Source organism: Corythoichthys intestinalis, chromosome 4 (assembly GCF_030265065.1).
Source record: "Corythoichthys intestinalis isolate RoL2023-P3 chromosome 4, ASM3026506v1, whole genome shotgun sequence".
Lineage (NCBI taxonomy): Eukaryota > Metazoa > Chordata > Actinopteri > Syngnathiformes > Syngnathidae > Corythoichthys > Corythoichthys intestinalis.
Genome location: NC_080398.1, coordinates 27,026,449 through 27,043,653, shown reverse-complemented (window position 1 = coordinate 27,043,653; position 17,205 = coordinate 27,026,449). Strand labels below are relative to the sequence as shown.

Below are 17,205 nucleotides of genomic sequence, written 5' to 3'. Positions count from 1 at the left end.
TTGGCAGCAATAACTTCAACCACACGCTTCCTGTAGCTGCAGATCAGTCTAGCACAGACATGTCCAAAGTCCGACCCGGGGGCCAAATGTGGCCCGTGGTCAAATTTTATCCGGCCCCCAGCCTCTGTCATAAAATCAATAACGTCTGGCCTGCACACAGACTTAATAAATTGGTCAGCAGTACTGCTACCAGCATATGAAGTAGCTTACACAAATGCTGCTCCTCATTTACCCACTAAAAGGCAGCAGCACTGTAAGCAACATTAAGCTGTGTGACCCTTTACTTCCAATTTTGCAAAATGGCGACAATCAACAAAAAAAGGGGAAGTTGACTGCGACGGCCGACGATTCAAGGATAGGTGGAATTTGGACTACTTCTTCACTAAAATACGCAACAACTGTGTCTGCCTCATTTGCAGAGACAGTCGCTGTTTTTAAAGAGTTCAATGTGAGGCGATATTAGCAAACAAGACACGCTGACATGTACGACAAGATTACAGAGAAGATTCGCGGCGATAAATTGAAGCAACTTGAAGCTAGTTTAATTTCACAGTAGCAGTATTTCGCAGGAGCCCGAGAGTCGAAAGATAACTCTGGAAAGGCTAGTTGCGAGATTGTTGAAATTATTAATTAAAAACAAATAATAAAGCGAATGTGACACAGAATGGCTTGCTAAAATTTGGTTAAATATATTGTTCTACGTAAAGGACGGCAGCCAAGGTCGGCCCCCCACATTTTTACTTCACCAAATCTAGCCCCCTTTGCAAAAAGTTTGGACACCCCTGGTCTAGCACATCAATCAGGACTAATCTTGGCCCATTCTTCTCTACAAAACTGCTGTAGTTCAGTTAGATTCCTGGGATGTCTGGCATGAATCGTTTCCTTAGGTCATGCCACAGCATCTCAATTGGGTTCAAGTCTGGACTTTGACTTGGCCACTCCAGGATATAGATTTTGTTCTTCTGAAACCATTCTGAAGTTGATTTACTTCTGTGTTTTGGATCATTGTCTTGTTGCAGAATCCATCATCTTTTTACTTTCAACTGTCTGACAGACGGTCTCAGGTTTGCCTGCGAAACATCCTGATAAACTTTTGAATTCATTCTTCCATTAATGATGTCAAGTTGTCCAGGCCTTGAGGCAGCAAAACAGCCCCAAATCATGATGCACCCTCCACCGTGCTTCATGGTTGGGATGAGATCTTGATATTGGTGAGTTGTTCCATTTTTCCTCCACACATCACAGTGTGTGTTACACCCAAACAATTCAACTTTGGTTTCATCAATCCACAAAATATTTTGCCATAACTTCTGTGGAGTGTCCAAGTGCCTTTTTGCGAACATAAACGAGCAACAATGTTTTTTTTTTTTAGACAGCAGTGGCTTCCTTTGTGGAGTCCCCCCATGAACACCATTCTTGGCCATAGTTTTACATATACTGGACTGTCTCAGAAAATTAGAATACACAATATTCTAATTTTCTGAGACAGTCCTGTATATTGTTCTATGTAAAAGACGTCAGCCAAGGTCGGCCCCCCACATTTTTACCACGCCAAATCTGGTCCCCTTTGCAAAAAGTTTGGACACCCCTGCTTTAAATGGTGGATTAATGTACAGGACTGTCTCAGAAAATTAGAATATTGTGTATTCTAATTTTCTGAGACAGTCCAGTAGTTGATGTGTGCTCAGAGATATTGGACTGTGCCAGTGATTTCTGTAATTCTTTAGCAGACACTCTAGGGTTCTTTTTTACCTCTTTGACTATTCTGCACTCTTGGAAGAACATCCAGACTTTTAGAGATGGTTTTGTATCCTTTCCCAGCTTTATACAAATCAACAATCCTTGATCGCAAGTCTTCAGACAGCTCCTTTGACACAGCAATGATGCACATCAGACAATGCTTCTCATCAAGACATTTCTTACCAGGTGTGTTTTTTATACGGCGCAGGGCAGCTTTAAACCGCTCATCAGTGATTGGGTACACACCTGACTTAAAATATTTTATAAAAATTGGTTTTAATTGCTCTTTAAGTCTCCTTAGGCAGAAGGTTCACTTACTTATTTTCCCCCTTCGGTCATTGTTTCCATGCTATTCTCATTAAAATATGAAAACCTATAAATGTTTGAGTGGTTTTAGTTAAAGCAGACACTGAATTTTCATCTGTGTGATTTTGACAAATATCAGTTCTAACTTGATGGCAATTTTATGCAGAAATGTGAGAAATTCCAAAAGGTTCATATACTTTTTCATACCGCTGTATACTGTTGTGTGTATTCATTGTTGTTTTTAGCAGCCCTGTTAATTTTCGTCTTAGACTTAGGCAAGGTTCATACTGCACGTTTTAATGCATGAATCCTATTTTTTTGTGTTTTTCTGATTCAAGTGAGGCATTAACTCGACGGTCTCAACGTGACAAGTCGCATAGAAGTGGACCATTCTAAATCCGATCTGGGCCACATTTTTCCAGAATGTGGCAGTGGTCTGAACTGTCAAGTCTCCCTAATCGGAATTCATGCAGCAATTATGTCAGCAAAGAGCGAGAGCAGCACACAATACGGCAGCAACGTAGCTTTTCATTAGCATTAGCGCCTAGCATGAACTCGGCTTTTACTACGCAGGAGGCGGGCTTGAGGACCACAGTCATAAAAATCTACAGTGAAGAAAAGGATAAGCCTGATAATGCTCGGTTTTTTTTCTGTGCGCCAAATGAGCAAACAGACACACACACACATAAGGCTTATGTGTGCGCGTCATGCACGCACAGTGGTGGTGCTCTCTGGCGTTTCATGGTCCACATTTTCAATCCTTGGTTCTTGCTCAATAGTTGTTGTCACTTTTGAAAGCTTAGGTTTGAAAAAATTACATATATCTATCTTGCCTCTTCGGTCCTCGGGTGGTTTCGGCTAAGCAAAATAATGACCGTCTAAGGTGCTAGTCACATAATAATTTTTACCCATTATAAAAAAATTTTTTTTTTTGTTCGTTTCATTCATTTTTGTTGTTTGTTTCATTGCTTTACAACTTTTAGTGACAATATTTTACCAGAAAACTCTTAATTTTAAAATCATATGTAGGAAAGTCAATTACATGCAATTACACTTTTCGGTCACCAGGGAAGGCCTGCCACCCACCTGGCCCCCCCTTAAACTCCGCGTATGATTCGTGCAGCTTCAAAGTCATGTAAAAATTGTTGACACTGCATTGTTTCACCACAGCAAAACGAGATGCGTCATTGGCTAAAGGCTGGGTTTACCCCGCCCATCGGGTGGAAAGGACACTCTGGTTCTCTGCATGATGATTGGATAATTGGTCTGAGGCTGAATCCCTTTTTAATTGACAGCGAAATAAGCGAATCAGTGATCTTGTCTTATTAACATCTATGGAAGATATTTTTCAATTTTCATTCTGTTGTTCTGAATTGAATGAAGATTTTCATAATTATCATAGCGACGCTTGTTCAAAACAACTAGCGAAAAATAGAGCTTATTTCTGGTGGTTTTTTTCTATTGTAGCTCCCAGTGTTTGGAGACTTCACTTCTGACACTCTAGTTTCTTTACCTCCCGAACAGCAGATGCCTCTGAGCCCCTCCACTGTCACAAAGCACTCGTAGTCGGACACATTTTGAGCTTCCTCTCATTGAAAGACCAGCATCCATCACTGGTTGATATGCATGGCACTGAAGAATATTTTGTAAAGTGAACAATGGTAAAGTCATACAGTGGTACCTCTACATACGAAGTTAATTCGTTCCAGGACCTTGTTTGTAAGTCGAAACGGTCATATGTCGAGCAGGATTTTCCCATAGGAATACATTATAATTCAATTAATTCGTTCCACAGCCCAAAAACCTACACTAAATCCTTAATAAATACTGCTGGTAATATTACAAATGGCAATTAAACATAGCAAAACAAATAAGTTAGAAATAAAAATCGGAATAATATAATATTAATAATAATAATTAATAATTATTCCTGTAAATAATGTAACAAATCGGATTCTAATTCTTAAATAAATGATAAAAACGTGACGAAGCTGTCCGATTTCCTTAGCAATGTTACCACAATAATATTTGTCACCTTAACTTATAAAGACTGGCGAACGGTGGTCGGAAGAGGACGGTGGATCTGTATTGTTGAGCCAGTTCACAGATGAGCACCCCACGCCCATATTTTTTTATAATTTGCATCTTCATTTCAAAGTTATGCATCACTTTTTTCCTGGTTTCACCAACTGTACCAACTTTTTGATACCTGTGTTGCTTTCTCACAGAGGAAAATCTTCCGTGTGTTCGTTTGCGGTGCTGTCTTGTCGTCGTATTTCAAGCATGTCGTCTGATGTAGAAACAAGTGGCGAGTCAAATTGTACGTCGGATGTCGAAAAGATCGTGTGTCGAAGCGATCGTATGTCGAGGTATCACTGTATCATGAATTTTACTCTTAAGTCGAGCTACAGTAACACTGTACCATTGTTAAAGCATTTGTTTTAAAATTCAATCAGATTAACGATCAACCAGCATTTTGAGTTGTGTTCTCAACATAAAGACACGTTTAAATTGTCCTTTATCATTTGAATAGCAGGAAGATATTCAAAATCAAAACAGTCTCCTGGAAAAGGTGACTTCTCAAGATGTCCCACATTCAAGGTATCATTTCCACGTTGCTGCAGCAGCTTGCCTGCGCCAAAGCCGTTAGCTACACAGCGCAAACAATGCCCTGATTTATGCAATGATTGATGTTTCTAGCACTCGTAGGTATCATGTGACCTGCTAAATGGATACGGGAAAATGCTTCTGATGTGTAGTCTCCAGCACAGATACTGCTGATACTATCAACGGCGATGCATCTAATGTGGTGCTGGGACAGTATGAGTACCATTACTAATAATGGCTTTGGTAGTTTTGCTCTCAATGAAGCATGCATAATGATGTGCACCCTGCACAAAATCTGATTCAGTGACACAACGGACAGATATTTTTACTGATTTTCTTATCAGATATTTGGTCGTGCCTTTTCTCGCTGATGAGGTGAAAGGAATTTGCGCATTCCATCGACTTCTTCTCAAGGCCTTTGCTCTCTAAAGGGCTGATGGATGCCCTCCCTGCGCATGGCCGTCACGTGACCCGGTGGAGCTAAGTAGACGCAGGCTAAGTAGATGATAAAAAGCATGAGGAGTCAATAAAATTCGTACTTTACAACTATCTGTTAATCAATGTGCCGACAGGCGATGCGTGTGTCAATTGATTAAAGTGAAGTAGTATTTTGGGAGTTACGGGACTTTCCATTAATAGCGGAGGTTTTGCTCAATTTTGATCTTGTTGTTTTTGACAACAACAAAATGCCATTGTGAGAAAGGGAAATGGGGAGATGATCAACGTGCACCCCAAAAGACCTATTGATTTTTTTGATCTATACAAATTATAGAAGCGCTAGCTTCTGCGGAATAGTGGATAGAAACGGATAAGAAGCTTTTGTCAGTGTTTCCTCTAGTTACATTCCTTCGAATTTACTTCTTTTTTCTATTAATTGTTAACGCACCGCGTATATGCTGACATTTTTAACCATGTGGATGTTTCCGCAGATTGCTACTACTGGCAAAAATGAATGGTCGTAGGTGTCGTCTATTACCATGTGGTGTTGTCAGTTTTCCATAGACACTTTTTACCCTACCCCCGAAAGAATGAGAGATTATCGGCGAACCAAGCTACACAGAGTACAAGTTCTGCGAAACATGCTAGTTGGACTCGGCACAATATATTTCCGTGTGGTTAAAGTGAAAAAGATATATAATATATTGATGATTTGCTAACAGAGGTGGGTAGATTAGCCAAAAAGTTTACTCAAGTAAGAGTAGTGTTACTTCCAAATAATATTACTCAAGTAAAAGAAGTCATCCAAAAAATGTACTCAAGTACAAGTAAAAAAGTATTTGGTGAAAATAATACTCAAGTAATGAGTAATCGTGTAACTGCTTACGATGTTTGAATTTTTTTTATTTTTAAACAATTTTTTTCCCAGCCCAAACTTCTCTATATGAACTATGATTGTAGTACTGTACTATAACCTATTACATAACATCATTAAGCCAAAGAAATACAAAACAAAACAAAACAAAAAAATTGAAAAGAGAAAAAAAATCTGAAGAACTGAAGCATCATTCGTCCAAAGAGCATGAGTGCCCTCTAGTGGAGAAAATAGTTCCTAGTTTGAATAGTTGAATAGTGAATATTGTAGTTCCTTCATGATTTCTATTATAGAATTTAAAAGGATCGTATATGCGGTTTTCCATGGTCAATTGGTGCCAAATAAAAACTAGGAGAGAGGTTAAAATCCAAGCTTTCGAGTCATGTTGACGGCAGCGCTCTATGTCAAATACTCAATTTTTTACGGTGCTTTAAAGACGCCACGTGATTGAACAGGCCGGCGTGATCAGAGAACAGCTAACTTGAGTCTGATTGGTGTAATGGAGTCATGTGATTATCGTTACGACGTCTTATTAGTGAAACTGGTAGAGCTACAGTTGGCATCGCTGGGGGAAACTAAGTAAAATCTAATATAGGGCTGCAGCTATCAATTATTTTAGTAGTCGATCAATCAATGAAATAATTTGTTCGAATAATCGAGTAATGGGATAAGGAACATTAAAAATTGAAATACCTGAGCTGAGCTTCAAATGGTATAAATGGTATAAAATTAATAAATGAAGATCTAAGTATAACAAAAGAACAATTGGCTAACACAGCAAAAGTCCTCTAGCTTAAATGCTATAAAAAGCTATTGTTTTTTTCTACAATGCTCTTAACAAATGGTTCAAACACGTATTCGCACAAAAACCGGCCAAATATACCTACAAACTAAACTACGAAACATTAGCTCAAATAAAAACTTCGCTTATGTTGGTCTTCACAGAGAGCAGATCAATTCAGCCATGTGAAATGAGTTATATCATATTCACTGTTGCCACTAGAGGGCAGTGTATCAACTAAATGCAAACACTTTAAAAACCGGTATCTACTTAAGTAAAAGTAAAAAGTATGGCTTATTAAAACTACTCTTTGAACTTATATCCTACCCTAACCCTACCCACCTCTGCCCGCTAACATTATGTAATTTGGCCAAGTGCAGACAGAATGTGGCTAATTAACTTATGGCATTGAGCTAATGTTAGTATCTACACGCTTTCATGTAACTACTAACAACAAGAAAAATATGACGTTTTATAAGCCACTGGGGAAACCCTGCATTTAATAAATCCTAGCTGGTGCTCCTTCAATTTTACTTAATAATTGTTAATTGTATTTGCTGTTATTTAAAACCAAGCTGAAGAGCTACTATTGCCTCAAGAGGAGGATAGCTTCTTCTGTCTGCCCCCTATAGTCTGGGAGAATATCAGCTAATTGCAGTGGCAAGCCGCACGGAGTACAAATGCTACAAAACGTTTACAGGTTGTACACATGGGCGATGTTACGTAACATACCGCTAGTTAAGGTGTCACTAATGTAAGTAAACGAATTGATAGCACTAAGCTAACATTAAAATTTACATACTACGCTATTACGTAATGGCTGACTACATTTTTTCAGATGAGCTTTTAGAAAGATATAGAGGACACCTGATCAAAATGACGCTGATTATCCTTAACCTTTTGACATTGATAATTGTTTTTTTTTCTTCTTTTGTTTTTATTTTTGGGATAATTTACAGTATGTCACTGTATGTTCAATAAATTAAAAATACTGGATTTTTTAAATAATTAAAACATAATATTTATATTTTTAATATATTTATTTATACAATCAATACATCTAAAATAATAACTTTTATTTTTAATTATTATTTAAATTAATTTCTGGTTCCACTGCTGAAAAAAATCCGAGCGGAAACACTGCTTTTGTTGTCCAACAAAATCAGGCTTTGTCTTCCAAGTTAAATTAAATTATGCAGTGCAAATGGCAGTAAAGGCACACACGTTATATGTGCAGAAGCAGCAGATTCATAAATGTTAAATGGGTAAAGCAGAACAGAATGAGGGTTGGTGTTATTATGAGTTCAGTGCAGTGATGGCATGTGGGACAAAGCTGTCTGAGTCTGTTTGTTCTGGCCCTCATTGTCCGATCGCGCCTGCCAGAGGGCGGCAGGTCAAAGAGGGGGCTGGTAGGTTGGGTGTTGTCACCTGTGATTGCCTCAGAGGTTCTGAGGGACATATGAATGTCCTTAAGGAAGGGGCGGGGGTGTCCAATGCTCCTCTGCGCCTTCTTCACCACATTCTGGACAATCTGTTTTTCCTCGCTGGAGTGGGAACACCACCACACTGTGACCGCAAATTTTAGTTTGAATGCTTGTTTTTCTGTCCCTGGAATTGGCTGGTGACCAGTCGAGGGTGTACCCCGCCTCTAGTTGAAAGTCAGCGGGGATTGGCACCAGTTCATCCACAACCTTTAGATGGACAAGTGCTATAGAAAATGGATGCTTGGATGGTTTCCGTGTTGGCAGCTCTTCAGTTCTCACTCGCTGACGCTATGAATGCGAGTGTGAATGGTTGTCTGGCTCATTATGTGCCATGTGATTGACTGGCAGACTGATAGTCTGCCTTTTACGCAAGGGACCCATGACCGTGAACAAGATAAATCATAGAAAATGGAAAGCTAGAATTGCAGTGCTTTACCTTGTCGGGACAGCTTGACCGTTTGACAAAAATCATCAAAATGAGAGGCTATGCTGAAATACTACTACTAGTACTTAAACATATCTAATGTATCCCAGAAAACGACAATAATTATCTTTAATCCAACTTTTTCATTGTGGATAGTAGTTTTTGTGTTACAATGTGTTGATGTTTACCAGATTTTTGCCTGATTTTGTAAGGGAATTCCTGTCACTGATACAAAGGAATCTCTATGAAGCACAGCGTGAGTTAATGGCTGAGTTACCAGAGGCCATCCAGACACTCAGCGGCTAGCCAGACCCGATCGGGCAGCCTGTCGCTTCCCTCCTGTTGATCTCCGCTTGGCAGCTCGGACTGCAGCGGAGAAGCCCAATCAATATTGCACACTAAAGCTATTCTCACCTAGGATAAACACAACCGTGCCTCCACATTAGCCTGGCTGCTGAATCGGGGGTTACATCAGCACCCGCATCAGGTGCAGACGCAAGCTGCTGGAGATGTTAGAGTCTATGTTGTTAAGGTCATGTATATTTTGGAATACTTATCTATAAAAGCCAACAGGCTGCTATAGCAAGATAGTGTTTTGTTCCTATGACAGCAATATAATCTCCATTCGTACAGAAATTGGAACTCATGCTAATTAAAATTGTAATTACGGTGAACATTTGTACGAAAAACATTGAAATATTTAGCGATTCATTTATGTGGTACCACTGGTACAATGAAACCATCGGTTCACAATTGTTATTCATTCTGAGAGATTGTTCACAAATCAAAATATTTGCTAACTGAAGTAATATTTCCTTTTCTAATTTAACTAAAAATAGAACAATCCAGTCTAGTCACTAGGGGTGAACAATACATCGATCTGAGGCCCTTGTATAGAATTGAATCGCGGCAGACTTTGTAATATCAGAAAATATGGTAATGTTGTCCAAGGAATCAATATTATATCATCATGAAATTGATTTACATAAGTGTAACGATACATCCATTTGTGGCAATACATCGGTTATGCAACGATATAATCAAATTGATCAAAATGCAAAACATCGATAGGAGGCCCCTTGAATCGTGGTAGACTTTGTAATTTCATGACAATACAGTTATTTGTTAGCTTGTTTTGATTGGGGTGTGTATTTGGGGAAAAAGGCATAACTGAGTAAAAAAAGAAAAAATCAATACAAAGAATGTTCATGAAGTGAAAATGGTGTTTAGAGCTGTTGTGATGTTTCTTAATTATTGATAGGGCTGTCATTTAACCCATTGGTTGCACGACGTGACACGTCCAATCCATTTTAACTTGGAGGGCTGGCAATGATCATTCGCTATCCCAGTCGAAATGGATTTGATGTCTAGCACTGTCAATGGCACTGAAACAAGAACATTGTGTTTCGCAGTTGTCCCAGTTTAAAAGAAATGGGCAAATATTGACAATTGTGGCGGGCAATGAGTTGGATTTTTTTTTTTTTTTTTTTTTTTTTTTAAAGGGCAAAAAAAAAAAAATTCACTTTTAGTGCGTTATTGGGGGCCATGACCAGAGTGAATTTCTCTGTTTTTATCTATTCTAAATTTTAAAATTCTGTTTTTATTAACTTTTTAAAGCAACACTTTGTAACTTTTCAGTTTTTGTCGATTTTAGCGATGCTGGTGGCCAAAAGCGGCAGTATTTTGCCTTAAGGAAGACTGCGTTTATCATGAGGACCAGCAAGCAGCCGCATAGTGTCGTAAAATCATGATGGTTGCCTGCAGATGGACTAAACAACATTTTTGTTTTCAGCAGCTGTGTGAAGGATGAAAAGTAATAAGGTATTGAATCCAGTTTAGGCTTAACCCCAACCCAGTGCCATATATTAACTCATTTGCTCCCAAAAACGTATAAATATGTTCTATTTTTAATTGTTTCAGTGTCCCAAAGACGCATTTATACGTCTTTTATGTGGGTTTTTTCAAAAAAGACATCTCTGGGTCGTGATTCAATTTAGCTCCAAAGCACAAAGCTGAAAATCCATTTTAAAGCAATAAAACTGGCCACTGGAGGGCAGTAGCACATTTGGTAAGACCCGCAACCCGATTCAACTGCAACGAATGGCATAGCCGCACAGTAGGGCACCGGCAGAAGATGATCGAATGGATGCCAGGCGGCGGACGACCGAGCAGAACAACCGGCTGGATGCCCGGGATGCCAGGCGTTGGACGACCGAACAGAATGACGGGGACCACTAGTGCAGCGGACAAAAATTCATCCTCATGAGACAGACGGCGATGAGGGAGAGGTTTAACCGGCTGTCGCGGCCAGAACAGCGTATTCTTTCAGTTAGTTATGTGTAAATAAATTGTTACTTTGCTACCAAAAGCTCTATTTGTCTTGTTGTTTATCTTATTTTGTAAAAGGAAAACATTATTCAGATGTTTGGGATGTAACTAAAGCAAAAAATAAAAGTGTAAAAGTCAAAGTTATGTTTGAAATGTATGCTTTCACAAAAAGCTCAATTTCTCCGTTTTTTTCATCAGAAATTGGAAAATTGATCAAACTAAGCTATTTTCTAATGCTGATTTCTAAGGAATGGAAAAAGATATGAACAAACTTTTTTTTTCTGCTGAAAAAAAGAGTCTAATGTTTCTTTTGGTGTGTTCCATGTTCATATAGCAATAGAACAGAATTTTCTGTGGGCCTTGCAAAATCGGTCAAAATCCAGTAAAACGGCCGGGAGCGAAGGACCTTGCTTCGGATAAAATGGCTGGGAGTGAATGAGTTAAGATGGTTACGACACTCCCATAGGGATCCATTATACGATTTTACTTCCGGGTTTTTCGGGTTGTGGAGCCACTGGTAGTTCCAAACATGGCTTTGACGAGGGCGGACCGCATTTATACGAATGGCTGGCTGCAAAGTATATTCGGAGGTAAGTTGATGAAAAAAACTATCCCTTTTGAATTTTCAACCGTCTGTATTCTATCAGAGGCGCTTTATGATGCATATGCTGAGCTTTATTTGTATGTGCGTGAAGTAATTATACATTTATTTTATCTTGGTTGACGAGCGAGTCTGCTAACTAGGAATGTATTGCCAGGGATAATTTATTAAGTCACTACATCTTTTAAATTGTCAACTCTTTCAGAGGCCGTTTGTGACGTACACACTTATCTGTATTTGTGAGTATTGGTAGACGACCACCTTTCACGTGCTTATTAGCTCGATTTTGTAAGCTTTAAACTAAGGTATCCCCTCATGAAAGAGTACCAAGTCAAGGCATAACAACCTGTATTCTTTACACCAAAATGTTTGACATGATTATATTTCAGAGATGTGTTTAGATTTGAAAAGTGATGCCAACAAATAATAGACACAATTTTTAATAAAAAACGAATTAAATGTATATATATATTTTTTTTAAGGTTACATTTTCATGATCCACATGAAGCTGTTGTTGGTGCGTGCTGATGGGGACTGCTGGCTGTGGGCACTAAGCCTATTTTTAAATAGCAAGAAACAAACAAAAAACAGCCTTTTATTTCATGTTTTGATGACTGACCATTGCCATCCATTTTTTTCTGCTGCTTTTGGTCCTTGGGGAAACCATGCTGCACAACCAACCATCACAGGCCACTGATCTATAAAATGTTAGGTGTGAAAAATGAACCATGACACCAATTTCACCAATTGTTCAATAAATAATGTGATTTTCTTTATCAAAGGGTAATAAGTTGTTATTGTTATACACTACACCATGTTGAGGGAAATCATAAAATGTTGTTCCTATCTTGTAATCATTTTGTGTTGCTTGGGTCCAAAATGAAAAATGCTTTTAAAGATGTACAGGTTTGGTTTTGCTAAAATTAGAATCTATACTCGAAATTGAGTTAAGTTATGCAGTAGTAGTGTTACCGCTGTACTTAATCATGGTTTTACACGTTCTGCATATGAAATACAAGTTAGCGAATTAGCTAATTAGCTTAGCGCTCGGCGCTAACTATTAACACCTCAAAAACAACAACAAAAAAGGCCAAACAGTACAAGAGGGTTCATGTACTCACCTCTTATAGATGCACACGGGTCTTAGCAACACACTCAGGACATTTTTCAATTGACATGACTTGAAACCACTGCTGGACATATGAAAGACGAGGAGCAACGAACTATCTCTCTTCCCTCTCGCTCTAATAAAATATCGTGCACACAGAAGCGCGCCGGGTCATGCTTCTGTGTCTGCCTGTCTCATACACAAATTTATTTTCCAGTCTTTTACAAAGGAGTAAATCTCTCTCCCAGTAACCGAGAGCATCCATCATAACATTGTGCGTGCGTCCGTTAATGGTGTCCGGGCGGCAGACGTGTCTTAAATTTCGTTCCGCTCCGAGCGGCTGTCATGAAGTTATGAGGGAAAATCATCGTTTTTGAGCCTTTATGAATCGTAATCGAATCGTCACGTGTCGAATCGCGATGCATGTAATAATCTATTTTTTGGAACTCCTCTACTAGTAAATCATCTTGCATTTCAATGCAAAAAGTCGATTTCCCGTGCTCATGCTAACGGAAACATGATATGTTCACTCCACAACATGGGAAAGTTCCCTTCTGCGTTAGTTTACATAGTTTTCAGTTGTCGCCTGACCACTCCAAATATAAAACTAGCACTTACATATATGTAATAATGCAATGACATAATCAAACAAGTACTTGGATACGTGATTTTATCCTTTTTTCCATAAATGTCACAATTCCGATAAGCTTCCGATAAGCATTTGCGTTTCCCGTCTTCCTTGTCTGTCTTCGTCTTTCCTTCGGGTAAAATTCCACACTCAGAAACTGTCAATGATTTTGATGATGATGACAATGACAATAAATTCATTCATTCATTCATTCATTCAATTACCGCTGTCAGTTCCATTGCAAACCACTACAGCGTTGCTTGTGTCTGGAACTACTCACGCCCCACATGAACCAAGTGACCACCAGCGGCAAGAACAAAGAGTGTCGCGACTCTCTTTTTCGCCTCTGCCCCAACCGAACTCGTCAGCACTGACAAGTTCAAGTGGGGTGTGGGGGTGTCACACCAGCAAGTGAAAGCCGGGCCAATGTTTATTCTTGAGTATTCTTTTATCGTGCTCTGCCATCTTTGCAGAATTCGCGCAAAAGCGTTAGCTTTGACTTCCGTCCTTATTATGAATGGGGAAAGGAGAAAGTGACGCATGCCGTAAAGCAGTCACCACATTTGTAGTTTTTTTTGTGTGGCAGGGTTCCTGCCACCGTCTTCAAAGTTAACTAGTGCCAGTGAAAGTGATACAGAACCCATCAAGATTTAAAAGAAATTCAACTTGTTGTCAGTCGACATATCATCACAAGTGTTATGAAAATATTTTATAAAGGTCGAAAAGTTACCTAGTGTTGCTTTAATAATTTCTCATTGCATGTATTCATAGAAAATATGAAAATAACACATTACAAATAATTGAGACGTGACATCCACATACAGTGGGGCAAATACGTATTTAGTCAACCACCAATTGTGCAAGTTCTCCTACATGAAAAGATTAGAGAGGCCTGTAATTGTCAACATGGGTAAACCTCAATCATGAGAGACAGAATGTGGAAAAAAAAAAAAAAGAAACTCACATTGTTTGATTTTTAAAGAATTTATTTGCAAATTAGAGTGGAAAATAAGTATTTGGTCACCTACAAACAAGCAAGATTTCTGGCTGTCAAAGAGGTCTAACTTCTTCTAACGAGGTCTAAAGAGGCTCCACTCGTTACCTGTATTAATGGCACCTGTTTTAACTCATTATCGGTATAAAAGACACCTGTCCACTAACTCAGTCAGTCACACCCCAAACTCCACTATGGCCAAGACCAAATAGCTGTCGAAGGACACCAGACACAAAATTGTAGACCTGCACCAGGCTGGGAAGACTGAATCTGCAATAGGTAAAACGCTTGGTGTAAAGAAATCCACAGTGGGAGCAATTATTAGAAAATGGGAGACATACAAGACCACTGATAATCTCCCTCGATATGTGGCTCCATGCAATATCTCCCCCAGTGGCGTCAAAATGATAACAAGAACGGTGAGCAAAAATCCCAGAACCGCACGGGGGGACCTAGTGAATGACCTACAGAGAGCTGGGACCACAGTAACAAAGGCTCCTATCAGTAACACAATGCACCGCCAGGGGCTCAAATCCTGCACTGCCAGACGTGTCCCCCTGCTGAAGAAAGTACACGTCCAGGCCCGTCTGCGGTTCGCTAGAGAGCATTTGGATGATCCAGAAGAGGACTGGGAGAATGTGTTATGGTAAGATGAAACCAAAATAGAACTTTTTGGTAGAAACACAGGTTCTCGTGTTTGGAGGAGAAAGAATACTGAATTGCATCTGAAGAACGCCATACCCACTGTGAAGCATGGGGGTGGAAACATCATGATTTGGGGCTGTTTTTCTGCAAAGGGACCAGGACGACTGATTTGTGTAAAGGAAAGAATGAATGGGGCCATGTATTGAGAGATTCTGAGTGAAAATCTCCTTCCTTCAGCAAGGGCATTGAAGATGAGACATGGCTGGGTCTTTCAGCATGACAATGATCCCAAACACACAGCCAGGGCAACAAAGGAGTGGCTTCGTAAGAAGCATTTCAAGGTCCTGGAGTGGCCTAGCCAGTCTCCAGATCTCAACCCCATAGAAAATCTGTGGAGAAAGTTGGAAGTCCGTGTTGCCCAACGACAGCCCCAAAACATCATTGCTCTAGAGGAGATCTGCATGGAGGAATGGGCCAAAATACCAGCAATAGTGTGTGAAAAGCTTGTGAAGAGTTACAGAAAACGTTTGGCGTCCGTTATTGCCAACAAAGGGTACATAACAAAGTATTGAGATGAACTTTTGGTATTGACCAAAAACTTATTTTCCACCATGATTTGCAAATAAATTCTTTAAAAATCAAACAATGTGATTTTCTGTTTTTTTTCCCACATTCTCTCTCTCATGGTTGAAGTTTACCCATGTTGACAATTACAGGCATCCCTAATATTTTCAAGTGGGAGAACTTGCACAGTTAGTGGTTGACTAAATACTTATTTGCCCCACTGTATGTGGATATACCATTTTGGGTCATTTAGGCCATACCAAATATTAATAGTGTGGCCTACGTGACTTAAATTAGATGTCCATGTATCTGGATTCCATGTGATGTCATGTCATGTTTTCGCATCACTGGTATTGTTTTATGGTTTTATAATGGTAACCTGGACCAAATTCATGCAATTTTAATAATTTCCTCAGAACAAATGATACAAATTAGAGTTTGACCCTGTCCCTGAACGGTTTGTTGATTCATCGACCTTCGAAGCTCCACACTACTTTTTCTTCCATTTTTCATGATGAAGTACCATCATTTACAATGTGGTATTGAAAATGGCTGAGCTGTCTTTGTATTTATCCTCTTGGCTCATTCATATTCAAGATAAAAATGAAGGATGATAGCGTCCTTCTCATTACAATTCTGCTATTTTCCAACAAACTGCACTAGCTTGGCTCTGATCTCGACCCCGACCTTGTGCTTCTCGTCCTGCCAAATACTTAAATTTTACCCAACTGAGCCTGTGCTGCAACGAGTTTGCAGTTTTTCCTTCTTAGACTTGCTCAGACTGGGTATTTTTAAATCACCCCTCATCAAGAATTTACCTTGAGTTGAAAGGAAAAAAAGCTTGGTGAGCCATTGCAAGTCCTTTTATCAACTCAGGCCGTGTTTGACCCTGCAAAGGCTGGGCCGTGTTGGTGGTGACATTGCTTCTTCGCCGTAAATAACTTAAAGAGCTCCTTGCACTAAGTGCTTTATGAATATTTAACAGCGAAGGAAGTGTTTATTTTTCGCCTCGGAGTGTGATTCATTATTCTCGCGATGCAACATTTCAACAAACAGTTGATCGTTTGACCTGACATTCAATAGTCCCCCGTTAGCTACTCGCCGTGTTTCCACTCACCTGAAGACTCCCATCCATCCCACACACCCTCGCCTGCACGCATTGGCCCCTCCCTCTGTCCATCGCCATGGCTAAAAATTTCTCCTCTATCCCAGCTTTATCCCTATTATTCCTGCAAATAACAACAAACTGTGCAAGCGCATCTGACAATGGCATTATCACTTTTCCCTTTACCCCCCTTCCTCCCCATCTTCCTTCCTCGGAGCCATGCCGCCCTATAAATAAGCTCCCGCCTCTGCTTTCTCCATCCCGCTCTAGCCTCCTACTCACACACATATACATACTGCCAAACAGCATCATAAATCAAGGGATGGGAGGAGGGGAGAGGTGGTGGTGTTGGTGGGGGGAATGCACACACACACACATTTTAACACATATCGTCTGTGACATCTTGCCTGAATAGTGTATGGAACAATCTCTGTGACCACACGTCCACAGCTTTCTTAAACACCGCAACACATGCAGAAACAAAGCCTGTCCTCTCCATCTCTAGAAGACAAACCATCACTTCTGCAGGACAAGCACCCCCACTATCCCACCAACACAATCTCCTCCTCCTCAACCCC

The 17,205-nt window shown here is 39.7% G+C and overlaps 1 protein-coding gene across 8 annotated transcripts in view; it reads right to left on the bottom strand.

Annotated features, from left to right (window-relative positions):
• The window catches only part of fam131bb (family with sequence similarity 131 member Bb), an 84,844-nt gene that overhangs the window by 67,395 nt on the left and 244 nt on the right, over window positions 1-17,205 (bottom strand). The window lies entirely within an intron of this gene.